The sequence below is a fragment of the Dermacentor albipictus genome, chromosome 2 (assembly GCF_038994185.2).
Source record: "Dermacentor albipictus isolate Rhodes 1998 colony chromosome 2, USDA_Dalb.pri_finalv2, whole genome shotgun sequence".
NCBI classification, from domain to species: Eukaryota; Metazoa; Arthropoda; class Arachnida; order Ixodida; family Ixodidae; genus Dermacentor; species Dermacentor albipictus.
In genome coordinates, this window is record NC_091822.1 from 174,669,685 (window position 1) to 174,684,380 (window position 14,696).

At 48.8% G+C, this 14,696-nt stretch overlaps 1 protein-coding gene across 3 annotated transcripts in view; it reads right to left on the bottom strand.

Annotated features, from left to right (window-relative positions):
• The window catches only part of LOC139056302 (zinc finger protein castor homolog 1-like), a 599,701-nt gene that overhangs the window by 369,632 nt on the left and 215,373 nt on the right, over window positions 1-14,696 (bottom strand). The window contains exon 1 of one of the 3 annotated variants that reach the window (XM_070534446.1): window positions 2,778-2,840. The exons of the other annotated variants lie outside the window; for them this stretch is intronic. The gene's annotated coding sequence lies outside the window, so the exon portion shown is untranslated. Of the gene's footprint in view, window positions 1-2,777; window positions 2,841-14,696 lie in introns of those variants that run through there. 3 annotated transcript variants of the gene reach the window in all.

Here is a 14,696-nt window from a genome sequence, read left to right on the forward strand (position 1 = left end):
CTACCTCAAGTTGTCTAGTAATTGCTGAAGCGCGTCGCCCACTATTTCCAGTCATATTTATTGCACCTTCACGCAACACGAGAAGCATTCATTAAACCTAACGCTTAACAAATGCAAAATTCATGATGTTGTTCAAGAAAAAAAAGCATTATTACCAAGATTTCTATTTGCAAAGTGGATGTTAGTTACCCTCCTTGAATGTTAACAAGTCCTAAAATAGAATTATCGGTCGATGGGACTCTTCCAAATTTACTCATTATATCTCCAGCACGTCCACGTGTATACCGATGGTTCGTGTCATAAAAATGCCTCGACTTCAGCATTTCTCATTCCACATTTAGCGCTAGAGCAAACATTTAAATTATCCCGAGAGACACCTTCCACCTGGGCAGAACTGTGTTTGCGATCCTGTGTGCTATGCGTTTCATAACATCAGAAAAGTATTCGCAAAAATGGGTTATTTTTAGTGATTCACAAGTCGCTCTCACATTACTACAGAGTAATAAGAAACATTCTTTGGACGCTTTGCTATTTTATGAGACGCTCAAAGAACATACAAACGCAAGCGCATGAACCACGTACTTTCATTTCAGTGGGTACTGCAATATTTCTGGTAATACTGCAGCGGACACAGCTGCGAATCGGGCTCACAATAACGCAGAGACAACCAATCTTCCCTTTTCGCGTAGTGAAATCTGTCTCCCCCTGAGGCAGATTTCCTGCCGTCTCAGCAAAACTGCCTGGTTTGATCAGTAATCTATGAACTCAGAGTTATACTTTATATGCCTATGCATAAACCTATCAATGCCGGAAAATCTGAGAGAAAACAGAAAATATTAAACATTGGTGCACCGCCTGCATGCGGCTTGGTACTGCATTTACGAGACACTCCTTATACAGGACAAAACGTGCCTCTAGACCGCAATGTTCTTGTGGCCATCAAGACGAAGAAGTGCATCATCTCCTGTTCGAGGTCACTAAATACGATCCACAACGAAGGGTATTGCAAGCAAATTTGTTGCTTTTAGACAGAAGACCATTCACTCTAAAAAAGATACTTGGTCCATGGCCAACTGCGCGCTTTCAAAAAAGAGCGCTTCTTGCTCTGAAAAAGTTTTTAGAGGACACTGATATTTTGGGGAAATATTAAGTTGAAGTTGGTCCTAATTAGTTAAATGAGTGACATGAGTGTTGTTCTGGTTAAATATTGATTTATGTGGTGATCGTGATTTTTACGCAGTGTGTGATTGTGTTCTGTGCTTGCAGTGTGATTACATGTGTTCTGTGTTTAGCTATTCAAAATTTCTGTCTCTGTGCACGCGAATGTGTACTGAACTCATGCAGAAAGCTTTGCGATTCGTGTACTGTTAGAATGTATAGTTCTTATTCATCTGGTGTACTACTGAGTGTCATATTTTGTGTCATTATTGTTCCGTTTTACGTAAATTTGTATCCTTTGCCAAGTGACAAGGACTAGCCGGCGCTGCCATAAAGGCACCAACCTCTCCTAATATTCATTTCAAACAAAAAAAAAGAAGAAAAGAGGTCCAGCACACGCGCAGCGCATACGCACGCGCGCATTGCGTTGTAATTTCCACCTGTCCTTGTTTTCTTTTGTTTTTTTTTGTGCTTCACTTGCAGCATGTCGTAACAACAAGGCCGAAGCTCTATCCTTCAAAAGTTTTGAGTTCTATTTCTGCAGTAATAATGAACATTTACCCGCGAAATGAACGAAAATAAAGTTTCGAAAGAATATTTTGCCAGTTTATACTGATTTAGTATATTTCTTTATAGTGCCTGGTCCCACACAATAAAGGAAAACACTAAATGAGTGTAAGCTGGCAAAATATTTTTTTCTAAACTTTCGCCACAACTCCTGAAAATCTAGCCTTCCTTATGCTCATTAAAGATGCGCTCTCTTTCTCTCATTCCAGGATCCCAAGCGACCGAACTGATGCGAGAACATTCCTTTACTGCGGTCTGTCACAGCCTTGCAGTTGCCATGAGGCGTTGAACAACGCCGTTCAATTGTTATTGTTCAAGTAATTCATAGCTACACTTGCAAACACGGCAAGCATCCCCCGTGATCGACTGCTGCGCAGTAAATTGCACGTGTGCATGCGCCGACGCTATCCTCGACCAAACCAAATAACGTTGCTTCGATCGAAGCACTTGCATCTAAAGGAGAACAATATTTACTGTGCATAATTTAAATGAACGCTATTGCGACCACGAACGTACGGCTATACTTCTACGCAGAGCAAGTATACGTCGCTCTGTTTACAAAACACGCCCTCAGGATCTGCTTTCTTGTTGCTGATGCGTTAATTAAAAAAGCGTAGCGGGGGCCTTGTTACAATACTTGAGGGCATACACACCAGTACGCTTGTATTGCATGCGGACAGTCTGATTTAATGCAGTCCACGTATCCGCGCATCGAGATAGCACGCCGTTGAGGCCAGTGGCGCAACGCTTTAGCGGCTGCTTTACGCAAGCCCACAGACGCCACGAACACGGGCTCAATATTTGTTTGCCTCCGGGCTAATTGGGCAACGTGCTAATTCGCCATCAGAGCTGGCTTCATCAGAGTATGTACTTTAATGTTCATTCAGCCTTTGCTCATAATCGACGTGCAGGACGGAGCAAATTTATTCGCATCGGACTCAATGTAACCTATGAACTAACTGTACTCTCAGCACAAACAAACAAACAAACAAACAAAAAATCAGGTTTGCCAACGTGTTCTAGTAGATACAAGGATGCCTGAAAACTCCTACCTGACGGTCGCAATAGATTCCGACGAGATTGCGTCACGACTAGCGCCTCGAGCAGTTGACGTCCACTGCCCGCGGAGAGGGTTTGCCTGCGCGTTGCGTGCCATGAATACGCTTAGTTAGAGACTTAATCAGGAAAACGTAATTTAACTAAACACTGAAAGCAGTGCGCGTTTGCAGCAGCTGCGTACGTATTCACAGAGCGCATCTGTCACTCTATACGTAGAGCAGAGAGCCAAGCGGGCTTCCAGTTATGCTAGATAAGGGCTTTAACTGATTTTTTATTTGTATTACTCAATACAGCAGGAACCTGTCCAGCCTAAATACCAGCTTTTTAGTCGTCATTGCTAATTTCATACATGTATAAGAGAAGCCATTGCAGGAATGGAGTCCTGCAGAGACTTCAACGATATACGCATGGCTATTTCGTACAGATGCATGAAGATGAACGGTTGTTTGTTGTGACTTCAGCGCTATTTGTCTATTTTCTTTCTTCGTCCGTGCAAACGTCTGCTTTCTTTTTCGCCAAACATACGCAGGGACACAAGGGACTGCAGAAACTTCAACAACATATTTATATTGTGAAGGTTACGTAGCGGCCATGACGGCTTGTTGCAGTTCTTTTTTTAATGGTTTACAACTATCATTAGAGACACAATTATATATATTTTTCTTTCTTTGAGCTCAGGCAACATACAGTCCATTGATATTAGAATCCAGACCGCTGGAATACAGCCCTCGACGACATCCTCCAGCAGCTGAATTTTCCTAACGGTAAATGGAGAAGTAAATAAAGGGATTAGAAAAAAGAAAGAAAGAAACCAACGAGCCAATTCGTCAGGTTAGGCCCATAAAGAATGACGACGTAACATGAATTATAGACGAATTCGAAGCAACAGGGAGGGAACAATAGAGAGCAAGATGGTGGAATACGGGAAAGAGAGGAGGTTAACAAGAAGGAAGCATTCAGTTAGATTCTTGCAGCGTGAAGCTTCATGCATACAGGAAAACGACAGCAGGAAAGGGCTGAGCTGAGCCGAAAGTTCCAGTTGATCCATTCTCCGTTCGACCGTTTTCTGACAGACAAGCCTCGAGGGAAATGCCCGTTAAAGTGAACGCGCTAAAAGGTTGCGCGAAAGCGACAGGGAAGTGGCGCTCTCGCTCTCATGTGCATGCGCTGGAGCTTTCGCTCGCCTCTGTGGCGTTGCGTGCACTGACGTTTAATCGTGTCAGATTGAAAGGGCAAGACACAGCGCTAGGCTGATTTCCTACCTGTTTTGACAGCCGGAAAGGAGAAAGAACGAACTTCAGAAAGAACAAAAGGGAAACGGGCACTGAGAACGAAGAAGAAGAAATAAGGCAACCGGCCGCGAGCTCGCGCCCAACTGCGTCCGATTTTTATCTCGTCGCCTCGCGGCAGAAGTGTCCAGCGATGGCGTTATAATCTCGACAAGGGGAAGCGTGTCACTCGGCGCGAAGCAAACGTAAGAAAACGCGGCGCCGCGTGAAAGCTTTCGAAGCACGGCAAGGCATGCGTCCGACAAGTAGGAGATCGAACCGGCGGTTGCGCAGGACGTCGCCTTTGCACGTCCTCCAGCGGTGGCATAGCCGGAGGGCAGCTGCAGTAAAGCTGCGCGGCTCTCCGACTGCGCAGAGATGGAAAAGCCGGACGCGCCGCACTCGCGCGACTCACTCCCTGACGCAAGCTACAGCAACACGGGCGGCGAATTGAACCGTCAAACGTCCTGGGCGTATACGCTTTTCGGCTCTCTCCTCTGCTGCTGCTGCTGGGGCCGTGGTTCACCGTCAGCTCAGCGGCAGCGGCGAAGTTTCACGCAAGCAAGGATGGATCGCACAGAAAGGAGCGCGGCGCTACCCCCGCAACGGAGCTCGGTTCCTCCTTCTTCGAGGCTTGTCGCCTCGCCGCCTTCCTTTTCGTTTAATGCGCCCCGCGGTTGATGGATAACCGGCTGAGCGCGAAATGAGGCACCGCCGCATTTCGCTTAAGGGCCTTCCCCCCCCCTTTCCGTCAGTGTGTTTTCCTTCGCAGCTACTCTTCGACGTTACGCGCCGCGTACTACGCGTGCCAGGTCAGTCGTCGAGAGGGCGACCGATGGACGAATGCCACCGCGGCTTCCGCCGCCCTCCCCTTGACACTCGCCGACGTCGGCGGAGCGGCTTCTCTGTCGGGACGCACCACGTGGGACGACGTGTCGCCACAGCGGTCCAGTGCATGCAGCGTTCGCTACTTGCGCGCTCTGTCTGCGGGGGCCGCGCTGTCCACTGAGAGAATTTGTCTTGGGACGCCACTCGGTCGCTGGCCGCATTGGCCCGGCAGGGTCGTATACCGTATAGCGTAACGAGCTGCGTGGGAGAAACGGAGCTACGTCTCGTGGCGTGAAACAGATGCGCTCTGTTGCGGCTGATGTATGTACCGTCGTCGTGCGATTGCACGCGAAGGGATCGAAGAGAGCGAGGTGACGACTCTTCAGTGTGAATTGACGTCGGTGCGCGAACGCGGGGAGAGGAGACACGAAGAATGGAGGCGTAAGTGTGCGTTCCTCGAAAGCCGACGCCACAAGCCATGGTGGCTCGGTGACGAGGCTGAGCAAGACGTTGCGGGTTCGAATCGCGAGCCGCGGCGGCCGCCTACATATAGGGGCGGAATGCAGAAACGCTCCAGTATATGTGCATTGGGTGCACGTACATGTACATTAAAGAAACCTAGGTGATCAAAATTAATCAGGAGCCCGCCACCACGACGTCCATCATAGCCCGCTGTGCAGTTTCGCCATGTTATACCGTATACACCACAATTTAATTCATTTATCGGTGGCACCGTCATACGCAATCTAGAGCTACATCCACCTTTATTCTGGAGGCACAGCCTACAAAGGCTCACTGCGATGCCAATCCATGCGTGTAACGCCCCAAGATGGTGCTGCATGCTTCACGCGCACACCTCCAACATTTTCAGAATGGCGTGGCTTCCTTTCTGCCGCGTCAGCATGTTCTCATCAAGAAATGTGACGCACGTTATGCCTCTTTGCACGCCGCGAGCTAACCCAGGGAAAACGTCTTGTACGCGCTTTGTGACAACGTCTTGAAGGCGGGTAAAGTCAGTGCCTTTTAAGCCGGACACTTAATATTCCTTTTAGAACACTCTTCACCGTCCTTTTGAAAGGAGAGCGCGTGCGCGCGCCTATCGTGGGCGAAGGAATAAATCTCGAGAAGAAAAAAAATGAAAAAGAGCAGCCTTGAGACTGACAGGCACTTCACCGATGGGAGGAAACGTATGAAAAAAGAAAATAACGAGAAGGCGTCCTAAAGAAAGCAGGAGCAGACCTAAACGCTGGACGCCCGCTTTGTGCGAAATCAAGGTTCCCTTCGTCGCGGGATTGATGCGGCGCCGTTCGTCGTTCGGGTCCCTCGGAAGAGAACGCTTCCCAGCCTTTCCCATGTGAGTGTGTGTGTGTGCGTACAAGATGTGGCCGGCTCAACGAAGCTGCGTGCGTGCGTGTGTATGCGCGCTGCGTGTGCGAGCGCACGCGCTGACACTGGGGGCTTTAAAGCTGCAACTCGCGCTTGCGCTACAGCCCCCCCCCCCCCCCCCCCCCCCTCGCTTTTTGACGGCGTCGGCGCGCCGTTTTTCAAGGTTTCGCCCAAGATTGATCCCTCCGCGGATCGCGCGGCGTCCGGCGTTGCGGCGCCAGTGGCAGAGCCCGGCCGGTTGCGCTCGCGCTTTTGTGAGTGCCCTCCCTTTGATATTCATCGCACGAATGACGGCCGGAGAAGACTGCGGGGGAAATCAAGTTTGGTAAACTGCTCGCGCCGCTCGATAGCCGCTCCTTTATTTTACCTGCGCGCGTTTTCTCGCATATCCGCGTCCCACTGAATGGACGACGATGCGTGTCGTGTTAGCGGCGGCCTATACCTCCCGTGCATACAAATCTACCGGGAAATGACGGGCAGTGTAGCGAGTGTAAAGGTGAATGCGGTTTTGCCGGAGAATAGGATGTTCGACAGCATGGTGGAACGCCTGTCAGAACAAACAGAATTAGGAGCGAGCAAGACGCGGAAACCCACCGATGAATCAGATTGGGAACCGCCGTTTTTCTTGTCGTTTTATTGCAAATGAGAACTTTCGTGTCTTGGGATGCCGTCCACGAGGCTTCAGATACATCTAAATGTACGTGTGCCGGTGTTATGCGAGCTTCCCATCTTTGTGTTTGATAATCACAACTGGTTAGACTTCTCGATATTTATTGAGCGCGAATAATTTGCTTAGATAATCATTGCTCAGCGTATCTGTAAATAAATAAATAAATAAATAAATAAATAAATAAATAAATAAATAAATAAATAAATAAATAAATAAATAAATAAATAAATAAATCAGTTTTGCCACACCTAACAGACGAGGAATGCTGTCGTAAGGCCTCTTCATGCCTTCTTTCTTTAGCGGTTACCTTCTGTGCCTCAAACATCGAAGCTGTACCAGGACGCGTTCGACCTTGTCTCGAATACCATGCTCATGACAGCTAAGAAATTTTAGAACGTCGTTGGTTAATCATTCCAAAAATTTTCCTAGTTTCCTTTCCAGTGGTGTGGGTAAAATAAAAAAATGAGCATGAATATTCTTTGTGTTCATAAGCAATGTGTCTGTTCATAATGTTCTGTGCGCGGTCAGTCTCCGAAAAAATGTAGCTCCTCTAGACGAAACATTAAGGGCGTCTCAAAACGCCTCTTTTAAGCAAAGTCGTCAATATTATGACGCGTTCTATACATGGTTATAGTAAGACGGTTACGAAGCTGACTTCTCAATCCTTTCTATAGTGGTCGATTGGTCTTTCATGCTCCATGATAATTTTATTGCGATAGCCTTTATATACACCGGCGCCGTCGTTATGTCCCAATATCAACGGCGCATGCGCGGCCCACGCCAGGAAGTTTAGAAGGCCTCCAAAACGCGCAGCCGAGTTTGGCTGCACAAACGACGAAGCCAAGTGGACGCGCCATTACACTGCGCTTAATTGGCTCTGCCGGAGCCAGGGAAGTCTCCACTGCTGGCACGGGTGTTGTGCGCGCACAGACACTAGCCATGCCTCTGAACAGCTGTCTGCATACCACACCGATGTGTCTGAGCTGAACGGACAGTAAAGGTCAAATTAAATGTTTCTAATTTTTTTCTTTGCGTCCCGACGGTTTCCCCTGGATCTCATCGCGTGCCCCACCGATGTGTGACGCCTGTAACGCCACTGCCGGTATTATTCCTCATCACGCCAGCGTTGTGAGACGCCTGGTATCGGCCAGGGCACTGTTTCTGGTGCGCAGCATCAGTTGTATCGTGTGATGCGTTGCCCCATTTTCAGATCCGCGTATACTGTCGCACAGAACAGCGTGTGAGGAGCTCGAGCGCCACACTAAGCCTTGCTATCGCTTTCAGTGTTTCACCTCCGTCAGAAGTGTAATTTATCTTTTTCTGTATTTTTGATGAGCGCCGATTGGGTAAGCTCTCCGTTGTGGGCTACCACAGAGAGAACCGAGTTGCATCACCGGAATCCGGACTGCCGCGATGCATAACAAGGCTCGTTTAACCTCATCGGTCATTCTTACCGGCAGAAAGCGCGCCATGTACAGTCGACCACCCGTTTCTGGTTTAACGGACGCGGTGTACATACACGCTTAATTTTTTTGCCCTCTGTAATATCGGTGGAAGCCTGCGAATGCCGACTTCTATGTAGTTTTAACTGAAGCTTTCTGCTGATCACCGCAGCTTGCTGGCACGGGGAAAAATATATATAACAAATAAGCGCCAAACTGACGCTGCCATAAAACGCGGACGACTAGAAAAGGAAACACAAACCGGCTTCACGCGCGAGAGAAGACGACAGGAGTCGCGTCTGACACGTAACCGAAAAGCGCGAGTGAAACAAAGGCCGAAGGAGCAAAGTGTATCACGTAAGGAAGACGTCCAGGTCAAAGCCGTTGGCCCGCGGCATAGCGCCGTTGCGAACGCGCTACAGAATGTGTATAAGCTGTATACCTGTAGCGCGCTGCGCCGCATATGCGCCTTGGCGGGACGGTCTCGCGCAGGCCACATAAGGGCCCGAAAGCATGCAAATCCGGCGTGACCGAGGGATTACGTACGCGGGCGCTCCATGGGAACAAGCCGTTGTATAATGGCAAAAAGTGCCGCGTTCCGGCACTTGCCTCTCGCTTCCGAGGCATCGCGCACGCGAAACACTGCGTCCGAGAGATTAACGCCGAGCGAGAGCAACTCGGCGGGAACCGCGGCAAAACACGTTTCCAGCGTGAATAGCTGCCACGGCCTCTTATAGGACGTGTCAGCGTGCATCTAACGCTGTATAGCGCCATGCGAGCAGCACGCAGCGGTTATTGCAGCGGCGCGGTCTCGTGCGAGATGCGCATTTGCGCGTATACGTACGCACGCCTGCGTCGTAGACCTTCCTGCCGTCGCCTCCCTATATAGACATTGAGAAACAGGATAAAGCGATTCCCGTGGCAAGTCTACCGCAACTGTCACAGGACCTGTGTGTATAGGAGGTGGATCTCGCTACCTTGTTTGTTCGCGTCTGCGGCAGGGAGACCTGGCGACGCGAGCGAAAACATTGCCTACAAAGGCGAAAAACAAAGCAACAACAACAACAACAGAAGAACAAAGCGTCGCAGACATTGGATCAGTCGTCTACACCCATTTGTTTTTCCTTCTGGATTGAGATAGCGCGACTTCCTGCACAAATCAGGATAAACCTGCCGCGGTGGCTTAGCGGCGGTGGTGTTGTGCTGCTTAAGCACGAGGGTCGCGGGATCAAATCCCGGCCGTGGCGGCCGCTTTTCGATGGGGACGAAATGCAGAAAGGCCCGTGTCCAGTGCATCGGGGCTACGTTGAAGATCCCATGGTGGTCAAAATGAATCCGGAGTCCTTACAATCAAATCGTGGTTTTGGCACGTAAAACCTCAAAATTAAACTCTGTCAGGATAAGGACATGAACAATGCGCGCCCGAATACAAGTGTGGGCAAATTTGGCAGGTCCCCCCTGGAAAACACTTATCAGAATTGTTTCACTTGTTCGTTGCTTTTGGTAGAACCTTCTTTTTTTACCCGGTTCATTATAGCAGCGTGCTTTGATAAAACAATTCATACACGTTACAACTGCAAATAAAACAATGATAATAAATAAATCACAACTACGAGGCTCGGAGAAATAAAAAAGAAAGGTAAATATGCATACACATCTAAAGGCATAATATCGCTAGAAGGGTCACTGTTTCAGTTCTTTGGGGGTAAGGACAACTCAGAACAGCAGAGACAGTGTTAAACAAAGGGAGCATCCTTGCAGACACGCGGAACAGCCTTGCAAAACAGGACACCGAAAAAGAAGATGCGGAGGGGAAGCAGGATGAGAGATTAGACTTTAGCCAAATAGACTATGTTCCAGTGCAGAGGAAGAAAGACGTGTTTGGATGCAAACATCAACTGTGCACTCCCCTACAACCTTAACCTATACCGACATACATGACTTCTTTGTCGGACGTCTACAATGTTTCAAGCGGAAGACGATGAATGCTCAAGCCAAAAAGAAAGTTTGACGCCGCCTCTTTGTAGAACATCGGCTACTTCCCGCCTCTCCGAGGTGACAAGCGCCCCCATATCTGCGAGAAACTGGGCAGACGCGCAAAGTGAAGAATAAAAAAAAAAAGGAAAGGAAACGGGCCGCGAGCAGTCGGCAATCATCACCTCGCTCAAGAGCCGCAAGAAAATGCGACGAACAATGCGACAGCGTGCAAGGTAAACTGTAGCTGCTGTGCCGTCGACGGCGGCCGCCGAGCACGCACCGTGTGTGTTTGTGTCCACTCGCGTTCACTTCCGTGGAAGCCTTCGAGCGGGCATCCCGCGCTTGACCCGCGCGAGGGAGAAAAATGCGGAGCAGGACCGAGCACCTTCCGACTTTCTTTCTTTCTTTCTATTCCCGAGGTTATGTTTTCGTTCCTTCCACTGAGACCCGGAAGAAAGAGACACGGGAGAAACACCGTGGCAACTTGTATTTGCTATATGTGCCACTTGCATGTGTGTGCGCGCGGTACGTTGAATGCGCTGCGCGCTAAGCATCGTCGCCTGCTTCTCGCGCGCGCGCGAACATCGAGCTTCCGTGCGTATTCAGCTCCTGTCATTACTAACGCGACCTAACCTAACTTAGCCTAAGCAAACCAACCTGAGTAACCCATGGGCCTTGCGTTAGGTCATTGCGTACACATTACGTAAGAAGGCGAGGGGAGGGTTCTGTAGTGCAAGGAGGACAACGGCAACTACAATGGAGCGATGTAAGGTCGCTGCAGAATGCGACAGCATTTTCGGCTTTATGTGCCAAAGCAAAGGAAAAAAAACAAAAGAGCGCTATATAGGTAATCATTAAGCGTAGCCCCCCTTGTGGACATCGAGGGATGTTTGATCTGGCATGGATATATGAGGCCCTCATTAAACGTCAGCGGTATTTGAACAAGCCTTATCATTAGTGAAGGTTGCAAGTACTTCACCGGTGACAGGATACTATACAGAAAGAGAAAAAGAAACTGGGACCTTTTCAGCGCTGTCAGCGATCGTACAATAAGGATAAGATAGCCGAATAGACAGAATGGTGGTTTGAGAGTGGCTGAATTATAACATTGTCGCGTTTCATGAAGGACAATGTGTAATCACGGAGAGATTCCTGCGAATCAAACGAACTATAGTGTTGTTGATTCTATTCGTTGCTAGCGGACGCGACCAGTACGTGCTTTTCAGTATGCGAGCAAACAACTCACCGGCCAAAGCATACATAAAAACAAGGGAGGCAGGCAGAACGACTTTGATCGCCTGGTTACGAAAAATCACTCGATGCGATCGCTTAGCCCGGTGCGCGCGTTGTCCGGACAACGGACAAGGCGCCGGCCAACATGCTGTTCCGTGCCCCGAAACCTTACCGCGCATTGACGTGAATTTGAATATAGCGCGCTGATATGCCAATATGCATTAACCCGCTGTGCATGTGACAGCGATGCGGCAGGCGCCGCGTGCGACTGTCAGAAAACCTGCGATGTGGGATTATTCAAAGACGTGTGTATAGCTGGATCTCCGCTTCTTGCAGACAACAGCGCATTTACAAGCTTCTTTTGTTTTGTTTTAAACGGCACTGGGCCCCAGACTGGTCTCGGTAGTGCAAGTACTGATAAATGTTGTTCCACCAGGACCGAGGGACCCGAACGCATTCGTCCTGTTGTGCGCGGACTTTCCATTTTACCGGTATATTTAGCCTTTGCAGACTTCATGGTGCGTCGGCGAAACCTATGGGCGTCAAGACGACCCGTGAAATCACCCCTGTCATTCACAACATTTATACAGGTATAAAAGGAATCCACGTCGCAGTGCTTTTCACGGGACCCCGGAATAGCAATACAAAACGTCCACTCGCTTCATGCAGAATGGAGCGCGTTGGTTTATCACACATGTGAATTAGTACCTTGTTATGCTTACAAACATACGCACGGACACTACTTTTCCTATACGGCGTTCCACGGCGAAGTATCGTACTACGGTATCACTTGCGTGCTTGAAGTATTTCCCATTTAATAAAGTCACAACTGCATTTTACGCGTTCTTTAAAATACAATCAACCAGATAGTTTATCACACCAGCTCTTGTATCTTTAAGGAGATACAAACAATTTTTACTGAAGCGTGATGATGTAGTACACGCAAAAGTATAGAAAGGTCTTAAAGAAACGATTTTAGTTGAAACGCTCTGCTGTATTGCTGGGCAGCTGAACAACGTACAGCGAAAATATGAAACCTGATTTACAGCGACGACGTCCCTGCATTGTTGTGCGATATTATTATCATTTGTCTTGAAAACATTTATACATTTGACAGGAAAGGAAAAGCGAGGAGCAGGCTGACATGCAGCTGCCACAGGAAGGGGCACTACGCCTGGCTTCTGTTCAGAAAGGAGGGGATAGAAGCAGAAATGGAAGATAGGAAGGAGGGGAGGCTTATAGCAAAGAAAGAGCAAGATGGCAAATGTCAACGACTAAAGTAGAACACTCAGTGCAGGTCACACACTGTAGGGGTGGTCACTGCAGGTCACGCTACGACAGAATGGTAAATAGAAGAAACGGTGTCGGAGTTACAAACGTGAATCTAAGTTAGTTAATTCTAGAAAATCAAGTAGAGCGCGATGAGCCCGATCGCGTCGAGACGCCCAACCATTGGGGTTACAAACATTCGTCGAGCGGCGTACACCGTAGCAGGCCAGGGAGATGATAGTCCATCATTATAGCGACGCGCGCTACGCACTGAAACAGCGGCACATTCCAACCTCACGTGCTCGTCTCCCTACCAACGGCTGCCTCTGCTACCAACAGCTGCCGTCTGCCTACCAACAGCCACTAAAACGTCCAAACCTATACGTATAGGTTTGGACGTGTTGGTGTGTGTTGTAAGACTATACGGGAAACGGAGTAACCAGCGAAACCCTTGATGCCATGTCCGCGGCACCCACATTTAATAATAACAGGAAGTGAGGTATAGAGGGTAAGCAGCGCTAACTGGATATTTCCTTACTAACACCTATACCGCTGCGCAGGCGACGATCCAGGAAAATGCGCTGCTAACTATACACCCCCGAAGAAGCAAGCGCTCGGTATAAGATGCGCTGGGTTGCGTGCTGGGGCTCCGTAACCCGGGGGCGGCCCGTGACAAGGAGGACAAGCGCTCGCGAGAAGCAAACTACATATACGCGTCGTCTACTTTCCCACCGACCAGGGCTTTTTCTTTCAGCCGTTCTCACGGAACACTCAAAGCGCGACTGACCGGGTCTCCTGGACTCGTGCGAACGGCGTTCACGCTCTCTGGACACAGGGGGCGTTTAGGAACGCGTACGACACAGTTTACGCGCCCCGACGAGGAAAAGAAAAGCGGCCGAAAGCGAATTAGACTCGCTCTGACACGAGCCTCCTTTGCTCTCCGGAGCAGGGCTTCGACTCGCACCTGCTAAGTACTGACCCGCGTTGTAAGTGAAACAGGCGGTGCCCTCCGGAGCCTGAATGCGCCTATGTATTCTTCAGTTAAGGCGTGCGCATTTGTGGACGCAATCTTTTTTCTTTCTTTCTTTTTTTGCTAATTCTGTCTAGTAACGGTAAAGAAGAAACCGAGGACATTGAGCTTTGGGTAAGTTGAAGCCCATGCGACCTCAATTTAACTCACCAACGTGGCAGTCTGGGAACGTTGCTGTTCCGTTTTTAAGAACTGTACAAGCGCAAGGAAAACACGGACGAAACAAGGTACGAGTACACACACACAGGCGCTTTTAATTCCATAGTTTAACTCCACTTCAATTCGGTATGCTGAGTATGGTACACATATTGCTAAGGCACTCTTGCGTATTACGGGACGTTCGAAGTGTCCGACGTGCCGCATTCCCATACAACGGTGAAAAAGAAAAGTTATCTTGCCCGTAATGCTAGCACTCAATAAATAGCTTGAACCAAATGTTTGAATTTATGAACACATTCTGACAGACACACACGCACACACACGCACGCACTTACGCACGACACGCACTTACGCACACAAAGTTTCTTACGCACAAACTGTTCGTAAGTGTAGGTGCCAGCCAATAGTGGTGTTGCACATAGTATTAACGAAGGTTACCGGCTAATAGGGATGAACAATAAGGTTTTGAAACGATAACGTTTTGTGATATCGACATATGATCCAATATGGACCCCCCTATAATTTCTTTAATCCGCACATTTCGTCGGTGCTCTCATGGGGCAATGTAGTCTCAGCTTTTTGTTACGTTAGTTTCTGGTGCAAGCAATGAGTTCATAAAGCTTTGTAGATATACGTGCTACTTGCCACGG